Source organism: Cavia porcellus, unplaced genomic scaffold (genome assembly GCF_034190915.1).
Source record: "Cavia porcellus strain 051 isolate PalLab524CR breed Dunkin Hartley unplaced genomic scaffold, mCavPor4.1 scaffold_41, whole genome shotgun sequence".
NCBI classification, from domain to species: Eukaryota; Metazoa; Chordata; class Mammalia; order Rodentia; family Caviidae; genus Cavia; species Cavia porcellus.
In genome coordinates, this window is record NW_026947524.1 from 437,413 (window position 1) to 459,517 (window position 22,105).

The 22,105-nt window shown below is 39.7% G+C and overlaps 1 long non-coding RNA gene across 2 annotated transcripts in view; it reads right to left on the minus strand.

The window, feature by feature from the left end:
- The window catches only part of LOC134474891 (uncharacterized), a 51,627-nt gene extending 42,077 nt beyond the window's left edge, over positions 1–9,550 (minus strand). For both annotated transcript variants that reach the window (XR_010045805.1, XR_010045804.1), the window contains exon 1: positions 9,403–9,550. This is a non-coding gene — a long non-coding RNA (uncharacterized LOC134474891). The remainder of the gene's footprint in view (positions 1–9,402) is intronic.
- Between the last annotated feature and the right edge of the window lie 12,555 nt (positions 9,551–22,105).

The following is a 22,105-nucleotide window of genomic DNA, read 5'->3' on the forward strand; positions in this document are numbered from 1 at the left end:
CCAAGGATCCATCACTTGGATGACGAAGTTGTTGTTTATTGCGAAGGACAACAGAGATTCATTCTGTGGGCTTCCATGTTATCCTGACCAGGAATCTCTGTGAGATATTATGGAACCAGGTCCACACAGAAATCATGGAGGGAGCGGGTGGGTACCTTTAATCATCAATTTCCTAGGCTCTGATAGATGTAATGACCAGATTCAGCATAAACACTGTTGTCTTGTGCTTCAATGTTGTTCAGGCCACACAGTCACCCTGCAGCGCAGATGAGGTACTACCCTCATTATTGTGAATGCACCTAACTTCCTGTCCTCTGTACATGTGAACACATAATAGGGTAATGAGAGTCCCACTAAGAATGGGCTGATGTATCATTATATACACTGAAGATGGAGGAAAGGCAGGCAGGACCCCTCCTCTCTGTCTAAACACTTTGAAGATATTTATAGTACAGCACCCCTGTAGAGTGACTATGAGTAGCATAACATTGCAGATACCACTCCTCCTCACAGAGCCAACAGGCCACAAGGGTGGTAAAGTTAGGTGTATGTCAGGCTTCCCTGAAGAATGGAGGAAAGTTGTTCATAGCACTATTAGGGACTTCTGTCAGCACATGAGGACAACCTGGCCCAGCAATGTTGCATTCCAGGCAATGAAAAGCCTGGGGCTAGGATCTCTGCAACAGGCACAGGAGTTTGATGTCCCACTCTACAAGATGCCCAGTTGAGTTCAACCAACCTAAGCTCACTGAAAATGAGAACTGCAGTCAGGTGGGTTTTTCCTGGGTCTGTGGGCTTCTGGGAAGTCCAAGGGACATTTTACACAGACAAAGACTCCAAGACTTGTAACTTCCAGCAACACTGAGACAAGCAGAAGTGAGTGGGTCAAAGAATGGGAAGCTTTCCTGGGGTGGATTTGCACACAGAACTGTCTGTGACAGACACTGGCAAGTTCTAGAGACTGCAAGGAACAAGGACAGTTGGTGATTTTTCTCCTGCTAACACAGGGTAGTACCTAACTGAGCTCAAGTCTCACATGCAGAATTTATGCTAGATCCATATCCAGTGATCTCTCCAGCTTTGGTAGCAAAGTGAAAACTAAGGCTATGAACCCTGACTTGAGGAATTCTAGAGCTGAGGCTTTTACTGGCTCCACAGCAAGCATCCTGAGCTCTATTCAGGGCCAATCCTGTAAAGCACCTGCCTTTCCCTTCCCCTCCCCTTGTACCCCTTGTATTATTTTCAGTTTATATTTCTACTCCTAAGTCTGTAATTCCAAACATTAAATTCTAGTACAATTTAAATTAAAAATTAAGATACCATTAGTTTCATCATGTTAAATTCAGTAACATATAAGCACATCATCAATTTGTACAATTTTCACATTTGTTGAGTTCCAGCTTTTTGCTAAGTTTTGGAGCCACCCAAACCCCTATCCTCTCCTGCTATAACTCACCCAGCTCTGACCTTTTTCTCAATGTGATTTAATACTCTGGGTCTTTAATAACCTTTTATCAGATTCTGTTCAAATTTTACTTAACAACAGTGGCTGCTATTGCTCTTTGATAGAAGAGAAAACCCCAGATAGAGAATGAGTTCATTCTGTGAGAGATGAAAAATTCTTGTAATTTAGAGCAGAAATCAATGCAATAGAGACTAAGAAAACAATCCAAAAAAATCAACGAATCAGAGAGTTGGTTCTTTGAAAGAATAAATCGAATCGATAAGCCCCTAGACACCTTATTTTAAAAAGGAAAGAAAAAGCTCAAATTCATGAAATAAGGAATGAAAAGGCAAAATCATTAGGGACCCAGTAGAAATACAGAAGATCATCAACACCTATTTCGAAAACCACTACTCACATATTTTTTTGGTCTTTTTTTTTTTTTCTTTTTCGGTACCAGGGATCAAACTCACAACTGCCTGCTTGCAAGGCAGGTGCTTATGCTGCCAAGCTAAATCCCTAGCCCAAAAACCTCTACCCTCAAAGATTTAATAAAACAGAAAAAATAGACAGATTCATAGAAGCATATGAAGTACCAAAGCTAGGTCAAGAAGAAGTAAAACTGCTGAATAACCCAAATTCTATTAATGAAATTGAAAATGTAATTAATCCTTACCCACAAAGAAGAGCCCAGGCCCAGACACATTCACTGCAGAATTCTACAAGAAATAAAAAAGACCTAATGCTGACACTCCTCAAACTATTCAATGAAATTGAAAGGGAAGCAATCCTTCCTAAATCATTCCTGGAATCAAATATTACTCTAGTACCAAAACCTTAGAAATACCCAACTGAAAAAGAGAACTACAGGCCAATCTCCCTGATGAACACAGTTGCAAAAATCCTCAATAAAATATTGGCAAATAGGATGCAGCAAATCATCAAGAATATCATACACCATGACCAAGTGGGATTCATCCCAGGCATGCAGAAATGGTTCAATATAAATAAATCAATAAATGTAATCCACCATATCAATAGAGTCAAAAGTAAGAATCACATGATCACTTCTATATATGCAGAAAAAGCTTTTGATAAAGTCCACCATTCATTTATGATAAGAACCTTGCAGAAAATTGGAATAGATGGTCTTTACCACAACATGATAAAGGCCATTTATGACAAACAAACAGCCAGTGTCATACAAAATGGCTAAAAAGCCTTTGAAAGCCTTTACTTTAAAGTCGGGCACAAGAGAAGGATGTCTGTTTTCACCACTTCTATTTAATATAGTACTGGAAATACTAGCCAGAGCAATTAGACAAGAGAGAGAAATAAAAGGTGTAAAGATTGGAAAAGAAGAAGTTAATTTATCATTATTTGCAGATGACATGATACTCTACATAGAAGACCCCCAAAACTCCATTGAAAGAATCCTAGATATAATAAATAAATTCAGCAATATAGCTGGAGACAAAATCAATAGTCAAAAACCAATACCATTCCTATACACTAACAACAAAGTCACAGAAAAAAAAATAAGAGAAGCCACACCCTTCACACTAGAAATCAAAAAATGAAATATTTAGGAATTACTCTCACAAAAGAATTGAAAGACTTATACAGGGAAAATTATACACTGAAAAATGAAATTGATGATTTCAGAAAATGGAAAGGCATCCCTTGCTCATGGATAGGAAAAATAAATATTGTGAAAATGGCCATTCTCCCAAAGCTGTTATACAGATTCAATGCAAACCTGATAAATATACCATCAACATACCTCATAGATCTCAAGAAATCACTCCTAAAATTCATCTGGAACCAGAAGAGACCTAGAATAGCAAGGACAGTTCTAAGCAGCAAAGGCAAGGCAGGAGGCATCACAATCCCTGACTTGAAGTTATACTACAAAGCAACTGTAATAAAATCGACATGCTACTGGAATCAAAACAGAGCTGAAGATAGATTAGAAGATACAAACACAACTACAAACACACTCAACCACTTATCTTTGATAAAGGGCCCAAACATGTTCATTGGAAGTATGGCAGTCTCTTTAATAAATGGTGGTGAAAAACTGGCTCTCCATATGCCGAAAACTAAAACTAGACCCATGCCTATCACCATATACTAAAATAAAATCTGAAAGGATGAAAGATCTAAATATTAAAACAGAAAGACTAAATCTATTGGAAGACAAATTGGGTAAAAACTTTGAAGACATTGGGGTAGGTAGAGAATTCATAAACAAGATTCAAACCACATGGGAAATACTTCCCAGAGTCAGTAAGTGGGATCACCTCTTATTAAAAAGTTTCTGCACGTAAAATGAGATCTCTAACATAGTGAAAAGAAAACCTATGAACTGGGAAAAAATCTTAGTGAACTGTCCCTCAGACAAAGGACTTCTTTATAAAGCATATAATGAATTTAAAAAAAATCAGACCCCCAATATTCAAAGACCCAATCCAAAAATAGGCATCTGAAAAGAATATACAATTCTCAGATGAAGAAATATAAACAACAAATAAATATATTAAAAAATCTTCATCATCATTGGTCATTAGAGAAATGCAAATTAAAACCACACTGAGATTTCATCTCACTCCTGAAAGAATCACTAAGATCAAGAAAACCACCAACAACAAATGTTGGAGAGGCTGTGGGGAAAAAGGAACTCTCCTGTACTGTTGGTAGGAGTGTAGACTTATGCAAACATTGTGGAGGTCAGTGGGAATGTTTCTCAGAAAGTTGGGATTGAGGGGCTGGGGATTTAGCTCAGCGGCATAAGCACCTGCCTTGCAAGCAGGCAGTCGTGAGTTCGGTCCCCGGTACCGATAAAAATGAAAAAGACAAAAAAAAAAAAAAAAAAAAAAAAAAAAAAAAAAGAAAGTTGGGATTGAAAGCCCCATTTGACCCAGCTATACCACTTCTAGGCATATTCCCAGAAGAACTGAAAGCATGATACCACAGTGACATATTTGCACCCATGTTTATTAGCAGCACAATTTGTAATAGCCAGATCTGGGAAACTACCTAAGTGTCCATCAACTGAAGAATGGATAAAAACGTTGTGGTATTTCTATACAATGGAGTACTACTCAGCCATAAAGGATGATCACATTGAGATATAAATAAATGTATGCAGTTTGAGAACATACTCATAAGTGAAATAAATCAAACTCACATGTATAAATACCGAATAGTTTCCCTAGTGTAAGAAATGATAAGAATACATAAAAGTGCATGGTAATCATGATTTCCGTCATATTGGTTTGAAGCCATATGATGTTTTCATTCATTATTTGGAATGGTTTTAATCTAGGTTGTTCGATTTTATTGTCTGTGATAGTATGAATAGTTATTTTGAAGAAAATTAGGCAGCGTAATAGCTAGTGCTGATTTAATATCATCCTGTTTTGAAGTCATACCAAGTTGTTGTTCATCTGTTTCCATTGGTTTTAACATGTTGTATCATATTATATTTTAATATGTGCAATAGTATAAAGAAAATTTTTTATAGGCAAAGAGATAGTATAGAAACCATTGTTCAATTTCTGTTAGCTGGTTCTAAATACCCTGAAATACTTTCATTCTCTTGAATGATTTCACACTGTCTTGATAAGTTTGATGCTATAGTAAACAAAGTTATGCTCAAATATGTCAAGGAAAGAGACACTATGGTAACAACTATTATGTCAGGCTATATGGTGGTGAAACACAATGATGCTTAAATTGTTCAGTTCTGACCTGTGTTGTTCTATTGATATGTCCTCTTTTATCTCAATATCCCTTTTTAAAAAAATAATTTATTATTTTTAAGGGAAAACTATACTAAAAATAGCAGAATATATTATAGTAACTCTTTTATTTTCTTATTAACTGATTTGAACCCCTGTATTGTTCTCCACATCTTGTCCTCACTGATTTTACTACATTCTGTTTTGCTTAATAGCATCAAGTTTGAGGGTGGGCAACCATTTTGAAGGCAACAACAAGATATTCTATGATGCTCATTATGGTTTGACTATTATTTTCTTTGGAAGTCCTCCAATGTGGGTCTTATTGGCCTTGTTATGTATAGTTTGGTTCAAATCTATTATAACAGATGATACAGGCAACTCTTTTTAAGATAGCAAGAGGCATAATGATAACCATTGTTGATCACCTGATATTCTCTTTTGCATTATATACCATGTCCATCCTCCTGTTCTAACTGACTCTGTTTTGCTTTGTCACGTGGGATTTTTTGTTTTGTTTTGTTTCATTTGTTATGTTTTTATTTTTATTTTTTTTCCTCTTCAAAGAAAAAGTTACAAGAACTTTGGGAATAATAAAACCCCAAATGTGTAATTGTTATCATAAAAAAGAGAGGAAAACAAAGTGATCTAAAGGATATAACTGCATGTATATTTAAGTGTATAGAATAGAAAACCATATTACTGAGTTTTTGTTGGATCATTGAACAGAACTGTCTACAACTTCACTGTATTAATGTCCACTTTGTATGCTTTAATTTTGTAATCTGGACAACTGTTAATGAGATGACAATATGTAATCTATTAACTAGTGATTTCTTACTGTATTTTTTCTTGAAATTCTGTATTACTTGTACTCTCTTACTGTTTTGTTTTGTTTTTCTCTTTAAATAAATAAAAAAAACCAGAATCACCACATTTGGGCAACAAATGCAGAAAATGCTGAGCCTTCAAAGCTGATTCATGCAGGCACACATCCCTGAGATGTGCTGAGTCTCCACCTGATGGCAGGTTTTAAGACAGGTGCTGAAAAGCACTGGGGAGAATATGGGGGCCAGAGCAGAGACCTGCCTGGCAGCTCACATCAGAGTGCTACACACATTTGTCCCTGGACCTGGCAGGGTTAACAACAGATGTTTATCCCTTACAGAGAGCTGCACAACTTTGCAAGATTTCCTTGAAAGAGTTTGATTCACAGCTATTTGAAGCAGGAAGGAACTGGGACCATCCCTCTCTTCCACATAAAGGGTGTGTGGTACCAGTGTGGGTCATAGGAAGCAGGGAAAGCTGCAGGATGTGAGAACAAGTATTTCAGTTATGAAAGGGAAATGTCTCTGACATCAATGTGCATCCACACATAGACCTGTAAGAATCTGCATGTAAGAATGGTGTCTCAGCAGTGTAGTTACTTATGGTGACCCTGGCTAAAAATAAAAAAGAATTTTAAAAACAGAAGTTAGTGTAGTTCAGTGCAAGTCCCTTGTCATAGTTTATGTCTGTGGCCCCTAGGCCTCATGCCTTTACATTTTGCATTTGTGATTGGTTCAATGTTTAGGGCTTGCATTGGGGGTGTGAGTGCTTCACAGGCCTAGGGGTAGAGCCAGGATGTGATGTACTGGCAGGAAGAAGTTGTGGCTGGTGCTTTTGCCAGTTTCCTCTTTGCTGTTTGCAGCCACCATGAACTGCAGCCCTGCCATGTCACCCTACCATGGAGCCAACTGCGTATGGATTGAAACCTCCACAAACTGTAAGAAATAAACCTTTCCTTTCCCAAATTTTGGCATCAGGATTTTTGTCTCAGCAACCAGTAAAAAGTAACTAAGACAGCCCTGCATCCAATTCCTAGAATTCAGTTAAGGAAAAACAAACAAACAAAGAAACAAAAATTGGGAGCAAGGTGAAGGGCTACAGAGTATTGCTGCCTGGTCTTTCTGAAGAGCAGTGTGCCCCAAGTACCTTTAGCCTCCACACAATTCTTGAGCACTCTTATTTTAAAAAATGATCATTTCCATGAGGGATGGGGAAAGGAGGATGGTCACCCAAAAATACAACGTCTCAGTCATGGTGGACAAGAAATTTTCAGTTCTCTACTAAACTGTATGGTGACTACAGTTAACTAAGAAGGATAGATTTCAAAACTCCTAAACAAAGGAATTTGCAGTCCCAGTCACAGTGAAAGAATTTGTAGGTTTCTAAAATGGTAGGTACATTAACTAGATTTATTCTTTCCACAAAGGAGCCATAGATGAAAAGCACATTTTATCCCATAAACATACATAATTATTGTAAATTTGTAAGTAAAGACAGCCTGTATCTGTACTCCCAGAACTCTGGGAGGTAAGGAAGAAGGACCACCAGGTTAAACCAAACCTGGGGAATTGAGTAAATTATTTAGATACTGTCTCAAGAAACAAACAAATAAGAACAAATTTTAAAAGTGCAGGGACATATACCTCATGCAGAAATCCCTGGCATCACTGAACGTAGTACATAAACAGCATAGTATGAAATTGCATAGTCTTTCTTTTATTTATTTATTTATTTATTTATTTATTTTTTGTCTTTTTGAGACGTAGTCTTGCTATGCACTTTAGGCTGACCTTGAGCTCACTTTTTAGCCCAGGCTGGTTTCAAACTTGCAAGGATTCTCTCACCTCAGCCTTCTGAGTGCTGGGATTACATGTGTGAGCCACCACGCCCAGCTGAAAAATTTCATAGTTTCATACTACACAGTTTTGCAGTATATAAATTTATATAAAGTATGCTATAGTGTATAAAGCATACTATATAGCTTCATAGTATACAAACTGCATAGTATGAAGACTTTCTTTATAAAAGTGTTTTCATATTTGCTTTATTAGTATCTACTTATGGTACATTAAAATAAGAAAAGAGGAAAAAGGGGTTGTTTATTTCGTTCTAAGACAAGGTCCTGCTATATAGTGCAGCCTGATCTTTAACTCAGCAAGTATTTCAGGCTAGCCTGGTATTCACTGTGATCCTCCTGTCTAACCCTCCAGACTGCTGGGATTACAGGCATGCACCACCATGCCCAGCAAGAAAATATTTTTATTTCATTTTTATTTTTAAGAGAATAAAATGAAACGAAACAAAACATAATGGAGTGAATCAAAACAAAAAGATGAACATGGTACATGACTTAAAAACAAAGTCCAACAGTAGGTTGTGTGGCCTGTCTCTCAGACTGCCCAGAAAATGACACAACCTCTTTCTGAACTCCAAATTTGACAAGAAATTTGGGAAAATACCTAGATTTTGAAAGATGTAAACGTGTCTTGTTTAGGCACCAATTCATATCAAGTGGCAGGGAAAGAGCAAAGAACTTTGACTTAGTATTTCAAATTTTGGAATTTATCCCAAGAAAAAATGATATATGTTCAATGAACGTTTTCTAAGAGGAACTAGACTTGTATACATGGTCAGTAACAGGATAACTAAGTACAACTGTACCTATGCATATAATATAAATATTCAACACTATGCATATATATATAAATGATGTGAGCAGAACTGGGGAGTAATGGTCAGAGACAGCAGAATAGGGACAAGAAGGGTATTCTGCAGCAGGGTTCAACAATGTGTGTGCAGTATTTTTGTGGACTTAAATTGTGGAATCACACTTCCTCATGCCTCAAAGCCCCATGTCGCCTTCAGACTCCTCACAAACCTAAACACCCCTCACAAAACCTAAACACAAAAGTAGCGCCAATATTAAAAGAAGCAGAAAGCCCCTTATCAGTGAAACGGACTGGAGCCACAGCACGTGCAGGTAGAATAATAACTACTATCTTACTGTAACATCTCAGTCCTCTCTCGGTTTCTGCAGGGAGGAGTTCCTAGTGGAATGAAATCGTCATTTTGGGGGGTAAATATCCGCGGCTAAGCATGGCCAGGCTCACTGACAGCAGAGGCCATGTGAGACCCCAACCCGCCTCCTGCAGGTCCCACATCAGGGCTGGGCTTCCAGTAGCCTGGCTGTGCTGACCCCCGACGGAGAGGAGGGAGGAAGGGAGAGAGGGGCCCTGCGGGCGGGGGCCAGGTCGCGCCCAGCGCGTCACCCCCACCGCCCCAGCCCATGACCCCGCCATAAGGACTCCCTGCCCGGGCAGCTGCACCCACTAACGTGGGGGCCACCGGGCCGCGCCCCCCGCTCACTGCCTGCTCCCGCCAGCCTACCTGGCCCAGACCCCAGCTCAGGCCCGGATGCAGCCTAGGCCGCTGAAGGAAGAGAGCACTGGTCTTCAGACAGCATCTCTAGCGGCAAAATGGCGACTCCAAGCACAAGACCGGCATGCACTGCGAGGGCGAGGAGGGGCGCGGGCAGGTCTGAGCTGGGATGTGGAGGCTCATGCTCAGGCTGTCTGTGGGCGTGGCCTGCCGGGTGTGGGGCGGGGCAGCAGAACCTTTGGTCCTGAAAGGGGGTGGGGCGAAGGGTGTGAGGGAAGGGCAAGGGGCAGGGCTAGAAGTTGGGACAAAGCAGGCGCCAAGCCTGTCAGTGGGGCAAAAATGAGGCAGTGGGCGTGGCAATTGGGGTTAGGGTCCCACTGAAGCAGGGTGTGGCTGCCAGTGGAGATCTCTGATGAGGCTTCTGGGAGACTCTGAGCCCCAGACCCACTATGACAGGAAGCAGAGGAGTGGACTGAGTCCCAGACTTGGAATTTATAGGTGTCTGGATTCAAATCTTGTAGCTCTGAAACCTTGGGCCCACTGCTCCTCTTCTTGGAGCCTCACTTGCCAATACTGTCATTCTCCTATTACTTTGTTTTGAAATATTGTGGATTTTTTTCCATTCAAAAAACAAACCGTGATGACTGGCAATACTCCTCTCTTGGCACTGCTGTGAAGATCCAGTGAAAACCCTGCAGAGCTCTTCCCATGGCTCCTAGCATATAGCAAGAGCTCAGATGCCATTGTTATTTGCGTTGTTGCCCTTCTTTTATTACAGAGAAATGAGTGCTTCCTGAATACATTGTCTGATGTTTTCATATCTTAAAAGTATGTTAATATAATGTACTAACAAGCTTCTTTCACACTTATCAGTGTCAGGCCAGGGCCTCTTTGAGGCGCTTTACATATGTTAATTCTTACAAGAGTGTGAGTTAGGAATTATCATTTACATTGCTGTGTGAGCCTAGACACCAAAAATAAATACCTTTTCCAATGACAAAGCAGTGGACAGAATTTTAACCCAGCGGGCCTTACACCAACACCTCTGTTAAGTAACCCATACTTAGCACAGCATCGCTGCAGTTCATGGGAGGTTGCACTGCTAGGTAGAGGCAGTTTTTGTCAGGGTTCACTATAGGATCAGATTCAATTTCTCTCTCTTTGTGTGTGTGTGTGTGTGTGTGTGTGTGTGTGTGTGATATAAAAAATTTACAAATTAGGTTTAGGATGGCCATCTGCAGAGTCAGGTGGAGAACAGCGCAAAAGGGTCAGGTGCTCCTTGGACATGCAAAACCTCCAATCACAAGTCTGAGGCCTGGAGCTCACTGCAGAGTCCCTGGAGAGTCTTCAGGGAGCAGAAGAATCTGTGCTAGGTGCCTGGAAATGGATACCTAAGGTGATGGCAAGGATTCAAACTCTTCTGAAGAGGCAGAAGCCAGACTTTCTCCTTTCCCATTTTACAGCTTCCAGGATGCAGGCCTGTTGGTTGCCCACCACACACAGGGAAGGTCTTCCATCTTCAGTGAGTCAGTAATCTACACACAAACACAAAATTGTGCTGAAACGATCAGCTAGGTGTTCTTTGTTTGTTGGTTTTTGGTTTTGTGAGACAGGGTTTTGCTATGGAATTCATGCTGGCCTTGAACTCACTGTGTTGCCCAAGCTAGTCTCAAACTCAAAGATTTTATTGCCTCAGCCTCCCAAGTGCTGAGTTTACAGATATGCACCTCTACACCAAGTTCCTCCTTTATTTGAATGCACTTATTCCATCATTTTGCCATTTTCTTTGAAACAGTTCTGGAAGTCCTCTTATGAGTATCTTTAGTTGTGCTGTTGTGGCTGCCTCAATGTATTGAATCAATTCAAAATATTCATCTTTCATGGTCATTCTGAATTTCAGAAGAGTCACAGGGGTCCAGATCTGGTGAATCACGTGGATGAGGACACACCATAATGTATTTATGAGCCTTCCTTTCCATTGGATGGCACTAAGCAGGAGCACTAACTATAATGTTTATTCCAATATATAAAGACACTCACAAAAGAGGACTTCCAAACTCCTTCAGAAATTGCCAGAACAAATGGGGAAGTGTTCTTGAAGTGAGGATGTGTATTTTATTTAATTTATTTGTCTAAATAGGTGCTTCTTAAGAAGGATTAATTGCCACATATCACTATTGTAGTACCTCTAAAAAATTTAAGTATTAGAGGTATATTTTGATCACCCATTGTACTTCTTCCTTCAGGTTTTTAATTAAACATCTATAAATTCAGTGTCCCCTATACAACATGATTGTGACCAGAAGTATTTGGAATTTCTATAATTTTATTGGAATATTTGCATATACATAATAAGTTATCTTGAGGATGGGACACAGTTTAAAAATGAAATTTATTTATGGTTCACATATACTTCATACTCATAACCTGAAGATAATTTTATACAATACTTTTAAGGAGTTTGTGTTTGACATGTGTATTGTGTTGTTTCTCTGGTGTGGGAAGCTGAAAATGTAGATAAGCACTAAAATAATCTAGATATTTTGAAAATTTTCTAATTAAATGAGGAATTATGCATGTAGGAGGAAGAAAAGAAGGAAGAAAAAAGAAACAAATGATGAGAAAAGAAGAAAACAAAGCTTTCATAAACAAGGAAGGTAAGGGAGTTGAAGCAAAATTAGGGGAATGGAGAATAACACATTCAAGTTTTTATTGTACGGTACAAATTTCCCACGGTTTCCATGATCATTATTTACACCTAAACTATACCAATAATCTTAATGAAAAAATATTTTGTGTTTGAAACAAAATTCTTGTTGTGAAATTTTTCACTTTTGGCACTGTATCATTACTCAAAAGTTCTAGACCTTGAAGCATTTCAGACTTTAGAATTCTGATTAGGAATGCTCAACTGACATTTGGGTAGTTATTGGATAAATATCCCTCCACCTCAATAGACTGTAGGCTTCATGGTAAGAGTATGACAGCAGTCTCTTTGTCATGGTTAACCTTAGTACCCCTCAAGCCTCATGCCATCCTGGATGCGACCATATCTATGTTTTCTGATTGGTTGTTTTCTAGCACTCAGATTGATGGTATGAGAACTACACCTGCCAAGGGTGGAGCCAGCATACAGTGTACCTAAGGAAAGAAGACTTGTGTTTCTCTTTTGCTGTTCATGCCTGATGTTTGTAGCCACCACAAACTACTGCCCCTCAGCCTTTTAACCTTGGAGCCAACTGAGTATGGACTGAAGCCTCCAACCTGTAAGAAATAAACCTTTCCTTCTTTCGTGTTAGACATCAGATATTTTGTCTCAACAACCAGTGAAAAGTAACTAAGACAACTTGTAATTATTGTTTATCAGTACCCAACACAATGCCTGACACAAGAATAGTATGGTTTTGTTGACAGAAAGAAAGTAAGCAATAGCTAACATTTTTAGATTTGTATCACACAGAATTTCACTACTTTCAAGGCTGTGCTGTGAAATAAGGTCTCATCAGTTTTCCTCTCTATAGGCACTAAGCTTGTCATTTCTTTTGCTTTATAATAGCAAATAATGCTCCTCTATCCAGTTTTCATTTACCCTTCAATCTTAGAAGTCAATTCTAAGCTGTTATACAATCTTATGCTGGGCATGTAACTCAGGATCTCCTTCATGCTAGGTGAGTCCTCTACCTCAAGATACATTCCAGCCCTTTCTTTTTTTTCCTGGAGTTTAGGCCATGGGGATGTACTGTGGTGGATGTCCAGCCCAAATGAGTCACCAGGGAACTGCAGTTTTAGCTGCAAGCTGACTGAAGTTCCATGACAGTTTACTGTAATCAAGAACTACCCAACTGAGCATAGACAAACCAAAAAATTGAGTAATAATTATAAAATTTTGCAATAAGGCAATGAGTTTGGGAATCCTTTGTTATACAACAATGGCTAATGAGCAAGAAAGGAGCAAGAGAGGCACTATTCACAATAACCAAGGCAAGCAATCAGTCTACATATCTGTCAGCTGCTCAACGGGAAAAGAAAACATGGCATGCGCATGCGCACACATGCACACACACATCCTACTCAATCATAAAGAAGAATAAAATCTGGTTATATGCAGAAAAATGCATGGAAATGGAAGATACATGTTAAACAAAATAATTCAGATACAAAAGAAATTGCATGTTTTCTCTCATATGTGGAAACTTAAAAAAAGTAGAAGAGGGACTACACGACATGGAAGGAGTGTTAGGTGAGAGGGAGAAGGTAGGACGGGGTGGACGAACTTGATTGAAGCACAATATATGCAAATATGAAAATATAATGAATCTCCTTACACTTTACAGCTAGTATGTGTCAATAAATTTAGTTTTTAAAACACAAAGGAGATGGAATAAAATTTAAAGCATGTGGGCAGTTACATGCTAATGCAGACACTGCTGAATCACTTGCTAATCCCTTGTGTCTTTGGCAGTTTTCATGTGATAGGAGTGCGTAGATTGCTGGGAAAACATCACTGGCCATATTCAAGGCTCACACTTTTGCATGTGGAACATGAATCAAGAGGCCTAAGGCTAAGAATCTTGCTGTCATTTGATAGAAGTTTTTTTCCAAGCAATGTACTATAGCAGAATTATTCCCTGCCTTCAGATGGCAAGGAGGTGGCTGTCAGACACCAGGAACAGGGACTGCATGCTGACTCTCCTACTGCAAAATGACCTTGAAAAGATCCTGTTGCTTTTCCACAGTTAGTTTTCTCCCTGAAAAATGATCACTTAAGTTAGCAACTGTAGAGACTGGAGGTGAGAAATAGCATTTTGATGGAGTTCATGAGTCAGAGGTGGCCAGAGAAAAGTCTTTTGCAAGTGCTTTTTCACCATAATTCTGGATACTTTGTACAACCTGTTTGGTATAATTAACCAATTATTTCCTCATCATAAAGTTCTAGAAGTAAGTTTGTTGGGCCAAGAGGGTGTGACCTTTTCCAATCTGGTTACCTAGGCATGTTGAATTAATTTATATTCTCACCAGAATATCCCTATTTTCTCATCAACCTTGGCACCACTAAGTTTTTATGTTACCTGAGTTGATGGTCAGTGTTTCTCAGTTTTTTAAAATTAATGTCCAAATCAAGCTGTTCCTTCTTATGCTGGCCAAACTGCCAGATGAATATCATCTTTTCTCCCCCACTCATCAGATATTGAGTACTTCATATATGCCAGGGCTTAGAGCTGGGTTTGCAGCAGGAACCAGAAAGCTCTCACTTCCTAAGACAAGCCAGTGAGCCAGCCACTGCAAATCAAACAGTTAACAAAATGCTGATTTATTACCTTGTAAACTGTACTACATGTGACCAGTACTTACAAGCAGTTGTATAACATTTATTTTTTTTAAGTTTATCAATACTATGATTATTTTATATTGATGTGGAATTTAGCACCAGACCAAATGGAGACACAGTACCACAGGGACTTTAGAAGACAGCTTTATTACACTAGTGGACTGACAGGAATCTCAGTTCCAAATCATCAGCACTGACTGGAATTTTCCAATCACTTATCTGTGTTTCCAAAAGGAAGAACAAAAGAGAGATGACATAATACCTATGTTGGTTACACATTTCTTTGTTACTAAGTTGTAGGCAGAATTTATTCTTTCAGAAACAGCAACTAAATGAGGTTACTATAGTGCAACACAGAGGAAAAACCAATCATTGGTTGAGACCGGGCAGAGGTGTCCTTGAAGTGATTACTCTCGGGGGCTTGGAACTAAGATAAACATTTCTTCCTGGCTGAGTTACTCCTATCTTGTAATTGGCACCCAGAGTATCAAGGCTTGTTAAGTCTTTAGCTTTCTAACCATGTGAACGGGCTGTGTCTCCTGGTCTCATCCTTGAACAGTGTTAGAAATATGCTTAATATTAGAAATATAATTTTTAAAATTTTATCTGCTTTAAAGTAGTTTCTACCATATGACATTCATTATAATGATGATAATAGTGTCAGCATCTTTGGCTATAATACTTCAGAAGTTGCTGATCTTCCCTGACCATCAGTTTCCTCATCTATGAGTAAGTTAGTGCCACGCACCTAGTGGAAGAATGTTGGGAACCAGCCTTGAAGCATGAATTTATGGCACCTGGCAATGAACCAAAGCCACAGTGAGGTTGCGATAAGCCACACACAATGATTGCTCTTCCTTGCAGCTATTCTGGGTACTGTTGAGTCACAGCAGCAGCCCACCTTCCAGGAATTGTTGGTTCTTTATATCCATAATTGGAAAGTGCAATCAAGGCAGCACTGCTCCCAACACAAGGCTGCTGGATCTCCTTCCCTGCCAGAGACCATCATCTCCCAGACCCTAAGCTGGAATCATCACCAACAACCCCAAATCATGTTCATCTTGCTTGAGCCTCTAAATACCTCATCTTGAGCTGGAGTCTATGGAGCCCCCAATCTCCTCCTCTACCTGCCCTACAACCATCTGAAAAGCAGAGTTCCTGGCTATAAACTTACAGAGTATTTCTTCTTCATGCATTGAATACCTCTGCTAGTGAAGACTGAAGACAGGGGCCCTGGGCCCTGCTTCCTGGTGACTTCACTTTCTAATTATGGATGTGAAGAACCAACAATTCCCAGCCAGTGAAAGCTGCTTACTATTACTAGTCTTCAGCAAAATGTAAATTAAAGCTCAGTGATTTACTACTGAGCATGTACAGTGGTACTATGGTTCATGAACTGTATTCCCTCTGTGTTAGAACTGTGGTCCTCAGCCCATGCTACTACTAGAAGGTGGTGGAACCTTTAGTAGTTCAAGCCCAATAGGAGCAAGTTAGATCACTGAGACGTGCCCTTGAAGGAAAATAGGACCCTGTCATTTCCTCTTTTTCTCTCTTTGCTTCCCAGTGGCCATGACATGAACAGGTTTTTTCCACTGTATTCCTACCATGATGTGCTGTGCTACCACAGGCCCAAAGCAAGAGTCAAGTGACCATATAGTAAAACCATGAGCCCAAATCACCTGCTTTCTAAATTGAATGTCCCAGGTATTTTGTTACAGTAATAGACATCAAACAAGCAACAATACTGTTGGTAAAGAAGTGAAGAGATGAGAATTCACATAGATGGTCACTGGGAATTTGAAACAGTAAACTTTGGAAAGCAATTCTGTGATTTCGTATCAAATCAAACCTACACTTACAGTACAATCCAGCAAACCTCTCCTAGACACTTACCATAAAGAAATGAAAACATTCACTATCAAAAAACTTTATATGTCAATATTCATAGCAGTTTTTTGTCATTTTTTAAAAATTTTGTCACCACAAATCAGACACAGTCCAAATGTCCTTGCACTGTGTCCTAGGAAATAGATGAACAAAGTGTAATATATTAATAAAATAAAATTTGACTCATGGACTCTTCTAAAAACCATTGTGTGAATGACAGAAATCACTCTATAAACATTCTGGAACCCCTTTGTATGAGATTATAGAAAAGGTAAATTTAATCTATGCAGGCAGAAGTACAGTTGCCTAGACCTGCAAACAATCAGGTAAAATTTTCACAGTGATTTAAAGTTCGTTAGTCTCAAATAACAAGATAGTCCATGTAGAGGGATCACAATTTATGACATATAAATAATCACTCTATAAAGCTTATTTTAAAAACCTGCCTTGTCTGAAAAACACACCACGTGCCCTGCATACTGGACCCTGTGGACATGTCAGTTGTCACCTCACCTGTCCTGCCTTCACTCCCTCTGTATTAGTCTATGTTGCATTACCATAATGAAATATCTGGATCTGGATACTTCAGAGGAAACAGAGTTTATTGCAAATGGCTCAGGGTATAGTATTGGCATCTGTTCAGCTCTCATGAGGACATCATGGTGAGTGACCATGCCAGCCCCGCATCCTGAGAAGAAGTCCAGAGAGGCATCTCTTCCTTTCCAGGGGGTTTGCTGGAACTTCCACTTCCCTTTCCTTTGTCAAAATTCACTTCCATGACCACACTTTGCAGCAAAGGATGCTGGGAAATGAAGCCTTTTCCTGTGCTCATTGTTGCACTATGAGATGATCAGCAGTGGGGGAACAACTGGAGGAAGGGTTGTATAAAATAAAAGCACTGTGTTTATGTTTTTAAAAATTGTTAAAATTCAGTGCTGGGCCCATTGTCAGATTCCTGTTTCAATAGGGTTGGAGTGAAATATGAGCACTGATGTTTCTAAAACAAGACCCAAGTTGACGCTATGCTACAGTCTGGGTATCGAACTTCAAGAGTCATCATCTCAGAGCTCTGTTTCTAAAGAGAAAGAGGACACCGACACTGAGGCCTACTTGGCAACTCCGTTAGAGACAGGAAAGTCACCAACCCATGTCTCACAAAGGCCCACAAACAGTGTGAAGACCTTGCTTCACACATAGCCTTTAGACACTGTACTTCACATCCTTTATTAAATGTATCAAACATACCCCCAGTGCAGAAAATATAGCTCTTTGCTGCATTTATAATATCAATTCCTAAATCACTTGGTTACAAGTGATTCATTCAATTTAAGAGCCATTGTGGTTTCTAAGCAATTACCTTGTATGTTGCTTTTATGGAGACTTCTTGCAAAATGAAAAAAAAAATCTAAGCTACATGTTTTTTGTTGTCTTGAAAATTTTATGAACATTAAGTCTAATCATAAAGACATTGAGTAAAGGGTTATATTTTGTGGGCATTTAAATAAATACATATGATTTTTTATTTCTCAGAGCTTTATAAAGTTTTGGGTGTAATAAAACATTTTAGGTCTGAAATAAAAACTAAGATCTTTAGGGTCTGGGGCTGTAGCTCAGGGTTTAGGAACGTTGGACCAGCATGGGAAAGACCCTGAGTTTCAGCTTCAGCACCACAAAAATATCAAAAATGAATTAAGTCCTTTGAAACAATCATAAGCCAGGATCTTCTGTAAAAAGATTTCACCAGATGAAGTGGACTCTCCCTGGAGGCCAGGGGTGAAAGCCCTCAAGGAGTCCCTCTGCCCACAAACCTTAGCAAGGTCACTTCATTGAAGGAACATCTGGGTCCTATTCAATACCAGCAGGCAGCCAGGCAAAACAAAAGTAGAGAGAAACAGGCCTTTTCTTGATCTCAGGAACCTGGCAGAGCTGATGCACAAGGACTGACTCATTTAGGGAGCCAGTACTGTGAAAAGCAATCAAGTTTTCTATGTTGGCCAAATCTTAGCAATCACTGTCTTAGCTCTCCACTCCTATGGTGAGATACCTGAGATAAGCAACTTAAAGAATGCAGGCTTATTGTGGCCTGTTGTGTCAGGGTTTGAGTTCATGGTCACTTGGCAGTTTTGCTTTGGACCTGAGGCAAGGCTGACTATCATGGCAGAGCAAAACTGCTCAAGGTTTAGTGGCTAGGAATTAGAGAAACAGGGGGAGGATGTTTGGGGTCCTGATAGTCCCTCATTGACTTCCAGAGAACACCCATAATGGCATAACTTCCTCTCACTAAGCTCCATTTCCTAAAGGTCCACTCCTCACTGTGGTGCTACAGGCTGATGACCAAGGCTTTAAAACAAGGAACTCTGAGGATCAATTACAATCCAAACCATCACACATACAAACAAAAAGCATTTCTCATGTGTGTGCCCCTCACGGGCCAACAGTGATGTCTAACTCACGTTGCCTGCACTTCCTTCCCCTCAGTGGGATACTGCCTTTCTTACTGCAGAGGAAAAATAATTTTTACTAATTAGTCAGTGGTAACTACAAAAAACAGAAGTCAAAATAAATAGTACATGGGAAACCCTGTTGCAATTCAGGTGCACCACTCAAAGCAGCCACATAAGGCAGATGCTGTGAGGTTTGTTGTAGAGGATTCCCACAGAGTTATTTTCAGAGACAGCTCCCCGACTAGACAGACACCTGAGTCACACATGCATCTGACTGATAGTTAACAAGGATCTTCCTGGGTGAGAGGTCTTGGAGGGGGAGATGAAAAGCTTCAGTTGTCCTCTAAGTCTAGGGAATTCTGCAGTTTAACCTGCAGCGGGTTTGCGTACTCTCCTGCAGGAATTTCCTGACTTACCTCAGAAAGTCTTAGCTTTCCTGATTTCATTTTATTTTCTTTCACAGCCGTGACTCAAGGCTTTTAGTGGGTAGTGACATGTGTCATTTGCAATAGTGTCTGACAACTATTCCCTCCTTGTCCAAACCCTAGTCAGGATCCTTTGGCCCCCTGACAGGGTCTGAGGAGTCTCCACAAAGAGGAGATGAGGACCTCCATTCATCCTGGGCCTGGTGCACAGTTTCCTTGTCTTGCCATGGAGGAGAATTGCTGTGTATCCCTGTGAGAGGCTCAGGTAAATTTAGTAGGCAGAATCAAAGATATAAGCAGTCAGAACAGAGTGCAGGTGCTCAGAAAATGAGGCACATTTTGGTCTAGGGCTGGGGGCTTCCATTATGATGGAAATCTGTGGATTTGTGAATCTATAGAAAGCAGGGGCTCAACTTACAGGTGACAGGCGATGGCCCATTTTCTAGATAAAAGGCAAGAGAAGGCCCAGTTTTAGGCCTTATTTTATCTTTAAGACACTGGATTTTATTTTATTTCTTTGAGTAAGTTTCTTGGAAGGGAAAAAAGACACTGTAACTTTGGGTACATTTGTATCCTGAAGCTGTAGTTGGTTTCTTTTTCTTTTTCTTTTTTTTTTTTTTTTTTGAGGGGTCTCCTTTCAACCTATACTTTTCTTTTTTAATTTTAAAGAAGAAAAAATAAAACAAAATTTCAAAACATGATAGATGTTACCATGATAGATGTAACAATGGTTAATACATTACATATTGTCATCTTTAAATTAGTGACTTAGAGTTCAAGATGTCTGCATTTAGTTGTCTGAACAATATTAGCACAAACCTTTCTCTTCAGAGAACTCAAAAATATCAGTAGTATGTTTGTTAGCTATCATCTACATATATATGTAAGTCTGATTTATTTCCTTTATGAGTATGGTCTCTAGTTGTGTCCATTTCCTTATACAATTCTCAAGTTAATCCTTTTTATGGCTGAGTACTACTCTATTATATAAAAATACCACATGTTTTTGTTTATTCTTCAGTCGATGGGCATTCATGTTGTTTCCAACGTCTGGCTATTATAAATGGTGTACTATGAACATGGGCTCACATATAGTGCTGTGGTGTGATGTTTTTAATTCTTCTGGGAATACAGAAGAGGAATAGCTATTGTTGGTTTCTATGAGGAGACACTTCCCAAAAACAAGGTGTGGCAATGAAAGGAAAACAAGAGACCAAGTTATGGGATGAGGTAGGGGCAGCAGCCTCCAGGACTGAGCCCCAAGTACAGATCTCTCTGGCTTTTTATTAAAGTCTTTTCTTTAAGAAGAACAGAAGTAGATGTCAGAAAGGTAACTAAGGTTCAATAAGTGGTAACTAATTGTTTAACTTTCCCAGGGATGATCTCTGGCTCTACGTGGCCTTGGCACACATCTTTTCAAAGCAGGTCATGCTGTGCCAGCAGCATTCCACTGATACTCCAGGTTCTGCATTCATTACCTTAAACACAATGCACCTGTAAGACTTCCTCCAGAACAAACAGTCATATGGCCTAGTATAGCACAAAGTCCCTGGGGTGACCAGAAGTTAATCTAGTTTACGTTAATCTATTACCCACATCTGGTTCGAATGGTACCAGCAATCTTAGTTTTTTGAGGAATCTCCACACTGATTTCCACACTGGATGCACCAGTCTACGCTCCCACCATCAGTGGAGAAGGTTGCTTTTTCCCCACAGGCCCTCTAGCATTTCTTATTTGTTGATTTCTTGACATAGACATTCTTTTCAGGCTGAGGTGGAACCTCAGTGTTGTTTTAATTTTTCACCTATATTTATTTCATCTTCCTCACTCTGAGTTCATTTTTGGCTTCTGTGTTCATATCTGCTTTGGCCAAATATAGCAAGTGTCCCGCTAAGTCAGTTGGCTGAAGTCTCCATTCCTGATATCTGCTCACCCTTTGCATCTGATTGGCTCCTCATCCTCCACCATCCCTCAGCTCATGCCTGCCCAGCCTGGCCTGTCTTCTGCAAGCATCCCATTAGGCTGGGTGAGGAAGCACCTGCCGTCCATCTGCTGCTTACTCTTACTGTTGTCAGCTCCCTGACCTGACGCTGCTCTGCAGCTGTGCATTGCTAATTTTCCTAGGTGCATGTGAATTCTCTTTCCTCCACAGTTAAACCCCTCACAGTGGCACCTGCCTCTCAGGATATTGTGAGAAATTCATGACAACACAAACAGGGCCCAAAGGGGGGGCACAGAGGACTGTGGCAACTTAATGAATGAACCAAGGCAAGAAACATCATGGGAGCAGCTGCCTACTGCTTTGGTGGTTGGTTGTTCTGTCCCCATCCCAGGACAATTTTTGTTGAGATCAGGAGAATATCAGGTACAGAGTTAAGGCTACATACATTTAGTGCATACAAAAATAACACGTGCTCTTTGCCACACAATGTACTTCTAAAGGTTAAACAAAGTGATAAATATTTCAAAATCTCTTAAAGTTGGCCCTGAAATTAAAACTTGATCTACATTAACTGGAGTTCATTAAATAGGTGTTTTGTTACTACATAATGAGATACAATTGTATTGGGTAATAAGTCTTTATATATAGTCATTAACATTGTTTCCTAAATTTATTAAATTTCTA